The sequence below is a fragment of the Panthera onca genome, chromosome B1 (assembly GCF_046562875.1).
Source record: "Panthera onca isolate mPanOnc1 chromosome B1, mPanOnc1 haplotype 2, whole genome shotgun sequence".
NCBI classification, from domain to species: Eukaryota; Metazoa; Chordata; class Mammalia; order Carnivora; family Felidae; genus Panthera; species Panthera onca.
In genome coordinates this window covers 141652259-141657515 of record NC_138342.1, presented here as the reverse complement: position 1 = coordinate 141657515, position 5257 = coordinate 141652259, and positions in this window count along the sequence as shown.

Sequence of the window (5257 nt, the reverse complement as noted above, 5' to 3'; positions counted from 1 at the left end):
TGTCTCTCTCTGTCTCAAAAATAAATAAAACATTTAAAAAAAAAAAAAAGAAGAAGAAGAAAGTAGCTCTCAAACCTTAGAACGCATCATGAACACCTATACATCTTGGTAAAAATACTGGGCCAAATTCCCAGTTGGTGATTCAGTGGGTGTGTTGTATTTCTAAGTTCCCAGATGATATTGCTGGTCTAGGGACCATAGTTTGTGAACCACTGCTTTAAGGAAAATTTAAAGCTTCAAAGACCCATCAAGATCCGGTCCTAGCCTCTTCACCTAGCTCCCCATCGAATCATACCTCATAGTTGTGATTTGATTTTACAGTTATTTTTGTAATTCCTTAAGTGAGGGTCCAGCTCCTCTGCCAGACTGTAAGCTTCTTGGTGGGAATGTATCTCCAGCTTATTCAAGTCCTTGGGCATATAATGGGTGCTCAAAAAGTAATGAATAAATGGAACCTGTGGTAGACGCCTAGCTCTCAGTTTCAACTGCTGTCATACTGAATGATTCTTTTTTTTTTAATATTTATTTATTGGGAAAGCACAAATGGGGGAGGGGCAGACAGAGGGAGAAAGAGGATCTGAGGCAGGCTCTGTGCTGACAGGCTTCCAGCAGTGAGCCAAATGTGGGGCTCAAATTCCCCAACCCCGAGATCATGACCGGAGCCAGTCAGATGCTCAACGTATTGAGCCACCTGGTGCCCTCACACTGAATGATTCTTGACATGCCTGAGCCTAAGCTGGCTCATCTGCAAAGTTGTAATGATAGTTCTTAACTGTAAGGTCTTTGTGAAGGTTAATGGATGTTTCAATTGACCAGAAGGTGTGGGCAATGGAAAGTAGTGGGTTCTCAAACGATGGCTACCGCTCCATTCACTTAACTTGTCACCTCTCCTCCGTCCTCTCTTCCACCAAACGCAGACAGCAGCTCTTTGGAGATAACCCAGCAACTCCTCAATTCTCATTCACACCAAAATCTCTTAAAACTTAATGAAAGCAGGCCCACCACTCCTATTCTGATGCTACAGGTCTGAGACCAGGCAGCTGCAGTTTTCACGAGATCGTCGCCACGGTCTGAGGAGACCCAGTCTTGCACACGCTGCGGCCCCAAGGTCTGGCGCCCACTAGATGCTGAGGGAGCCCCTGCTCAGCTGAGCCTCACGACAGCCCACCCAGCTTACCTGGCACCGCTCAGCCCTTCCCTGGCCGGAGATCGCTGTGGCCCCAGAGCCTGGTGCAGCGTAGGCCCGAAACCCCAAAGAGCTTGCAAAGTCTGGCTCCTCGCCAGAGGCGCACCCTTAGCCCCTGCAGTGATTGGCGGTGCCTCCGGAAGTGGGTTGGCGAGGGCCTGCGCATGCTCAATGACCCAGGGTGGCTTGGGAGAGGGGGGAAGAGACCTTGAACACAGATAAAGGCGTCTCCTTCAGCAATCAAGCCATTATTGTCATTAAGTGCTCTTTTGATTCCCAGTGGCAACCTTTTACATATTCTTGCTATTTGTATTTTTATGAGCAATTTGAGGATCAAAGTAAGGCTGCAGGTTGGTTTTAAAAGCTTCACCACCACCCCTACGTGTCGTCTCTGACACTAAGGGAATGGAGAGCTCTGCTGTGGACCTGGTTCACGTAGTCTAGAATCCTAGGTCAGGAGGTAGTAAGCCTTGAAAGGAAAGAGAAACAGTCACCTTAATGGATCAATTTGCATCTCAGTGGGGGAGTGGGTGGGTCAGTCCCACCCTGTAGAATTATTTCCCACCTCAACTCAGGCTTACCCGAGGTCTCTCCTGAGGCAGTGATATGTAAGGTAAAATTTGAGGAATGAATTTGAGTTCATTGTGGATAAGTCTTCTAAATAAGTCCTCACCGTAGAAGTCTTCACCGGTGAAGGAAGAGGCAAGTGAGGAGGCTCGTAACTCTAAAGAACTTGGTAAATGAAGGATCATGTGCCCTTGGCTGGCACCTCAAGGGGAAGCAGGGAGGTGTATGAAATAGAAAAGATGGGAAGTGGACTTTGTGAAGCTGGTAAGATGGGCCAGAGTTGCTGCTGCAATACTTTTCAGGCAAAATTGAGGATTTTGATCTTTATCAAGTGCAAAGAAATGCCAGTGAAGCCTTTTTTTTTTTTTTTTTTTTTTTTAAATGTAATCCCTACATACAATGTGAGGCCTGAACTCAGGACCCAGAGATCAGGGGGCACATGGTCTACCCACTGAGCCAGCCAGCTGCCCCTGCCGGTAAAGCATTTTAAAGCCTTAACATGATATAATAAAATTTGAATTTTGGAAGGATGATTGGCTGGAATTCAGTGGCTTTAAGAGATCCAAGAAGTGGCAAGTGGTGGGAATAAAATACAGGTGTGATTTAGAGAATCCTCACCACATACTGCTACGTGGTTCCTAAACCTTTGCTGGTGGCAGCTGCTTCCCCTCTTTTTCTTTGTTCTTTTACTGTGGAGTGAGTGTATGGTTTTAATTTAAATGCTGTGAGATACAAAATTTGAGTCCTTTCCTATCACAGTTCATGACATAAAAGCCATTTATGACAGGAAACCCCATCTGTATACACTGAATCCTGAAAGGCTGGCCATGTTTCGTAGGGAACAGCATAATCCAACCAGATGGGGCCAGCCAACCTGCTATATGCTAACTAAGGGGTCGATTGTTAGGCATTGGATTCTTTTGAACTCATTGCTTTTAAGAATTATTATCATTTCACATCCTATAAGACTAGTTCAGAGGCAATCTGGCCTTCACCCTTAGTCCCCCTGTGTAAGAACTGAAGCTCTTCCTAGCTTATCAGGGATCTAGTTTCTCAGCCAAGGAATATTTTTCATGCCTGTTACTCTCTGAGATGCTGTGTAGTCCTCTGGCTCCTCCATCTTGTTTTAGCAAGATGCTAAATTGCTCCTCCTCTCCCTATCCTTCATGCACATAGGTAAAGGCCTCGAGGGCACATGACAAGCCTTTAATATGTAGGAGGAAACACATATATGTATGGTTATGTGTGTAGGTGCACACACATGTACTTATGTGCTTCTGCACGCATAGAGGGAAAAGAGTGACAGTTAAGGTCTGGTTTTGGGACCGGGCTCCCAGGAATTCAAATCCAAGTGCTACTTTGGGTAACCTTTGGCAGGTGATCTTTACACTTGATCTTAGCCAAAAGGCCAGGAAGCAATTGGCGGGTTATCCTTTTGTACCCGTTTCTCATCCAGTAAACAAAAAATGGGGATGGGGAAGTAACAGTATGTGGAGAGCAAGATGGAGTCACTCATGGCAAGTAGGGGCCTGTGTGTCAAGCAATGACGCAAGCAGTTAAGGGTACTGCAGCTACCAGATATTGCTAAGACTAACACCAGCTGACGACACCCCAGAACTGATAAGCAGACGCAGAGGAGGTCTGCAAGGGCTCAAGACTGATTAAATCCCCTTAAAGAGGGAGGATTTTTGCAACAAACTGTCAGACTCTTCAGACAGTGACCCCTCTATGTCTGACCACTCGAAAAAAGGCAGCTGTCGCCAAAGGCTGTGCCCCACTGATTTCTGAACAGAACTGAGCTCCTTCACTGCTTGAACATAATAAGCAGTAAGTGCTGAGAGCTGACCCAGACCAGACCCACATACTGCGTGCCTACAGACTGACTTCCCGTCTGGTTCATTAACTTTCTTCCCTCTGTGTTATCTCGTTTGTTGCGTGGTTTGCCTTATGTTCTTCTTTGTGTGCCCTGTAAGAAGCCAAGCTAATCATGTAGTGAAATGTCACTGAGTTTGAAATCCTGAACCTGCTTTATAATTATGTTAACTTTGCTTTATGACTGAATAATGCTGACACTGTGGAAAGAAATAACGTGTGTGTGCCTTCGTAGTGTGCTCATGACATAGTACAACTTAACCTCTTAGAGTATTGAGTTTTTAGGAGTGAAAGCTCTAGTGCCTGGCATGGAAAACGTGGTGTCAAAGCACATACGCACTATCTATAAATTCACTTGATAATGCCTATTTCTGTTTCCCTGAGAGCAGAAGTGAGATTTAGAAGTAACAGGTATAAGTGTTCCATTTTGTTTTGTATCTCTTGTAAAGCTTGTTAAAAAAAATAAAATCTGTAAGTTTTTCTTCATTTGAAAATAATTTTTTAAAGAGAAAAGCCAAGCCCCTTTATACAACTATGTTTAGAATAGTTTCAAATATTCTGCTTAAACATAAAAGGAAGAATTTTATTTTTACTTTATGCTGTTTTTCTCTTTAAAAAATAGTTAAAGCACGCAGAATAATTTCCAAGTTTCCTTGAAAGTAGAGAAGGAAAGTTGAGAGGGAATGAATCCAAACTTTGTTGAATTCAGTATGAGGCACACATACCTAATTCAACAAAGATACAGAAGTCTCTGGCCAAGGTGCAGGAGTGGTGATCACTCCAGCGGTCTGCCTCCAAGAGGAGGCATAAATCTACACACCAGAAAATTTGATCCATTTTTCAGCTACAGGTCAGGAAATGATTCTTTATGCCATATTTTATTATAAAAGATGTGTCTGTAATAATTTAAAATTCCTCTTATATCCTAGTACCTTTTGGAAAGCACTTGGATTTATATTCCAACTGTGTCAGTTTACTAGCTGTGTGATTTTAGTTTATTCTTATTTTCAGAGTTTCAGTTTCCTCATCTAAAAATGGGCAAACTAATGCTTAATCCAACAGGATTATGGGGAAACTACTTTGCAAAAGGCTGAGCCCCTTTCCTCCCTCCCTCCTCTCCCGTCCTTTATAACAAGTGCACTTTTTAAATTAAACAAACACAGAACCTAAAGAATAATTTTTAAAAATGTTCATTTTTTTTTGAGAGAGAGAGAGACTCGGGGGAGAGGGCAAAGAGAGAGAATCCCAAGCAGGATTTGCACCATCAGCACAGAGCCCAAAGTGGGGCTCAAACCCGCAAACCGTGAGATCGTGATTGGAGCCAAAACCGAGTTGGAATCTTAACCGACTGAGCCACCCAGGTGCCCCAATAATGATTTTTAAAGAGGCTCAGACACCCAAAAAACAGAAAGAACTCCAAAAATTACAGTATGGGGCGCCTGGGTGGCGCAGTCGGTTAAGCGTCCGACTTCAGCCAGGTCACGATCTCGCGGTCCGTGAGTTCGAGCCCCGCGTCAGGCTCTGGGCTGATGGCTCGGAGGCTGGAGCCTGTTTCCGATTCTGTGTCTCCCTCTCTCTCTGTCCCTCCCCCGTTCATGCTCTGTCTCTCTCTGTCCCAAAAAAAAAAAAAAA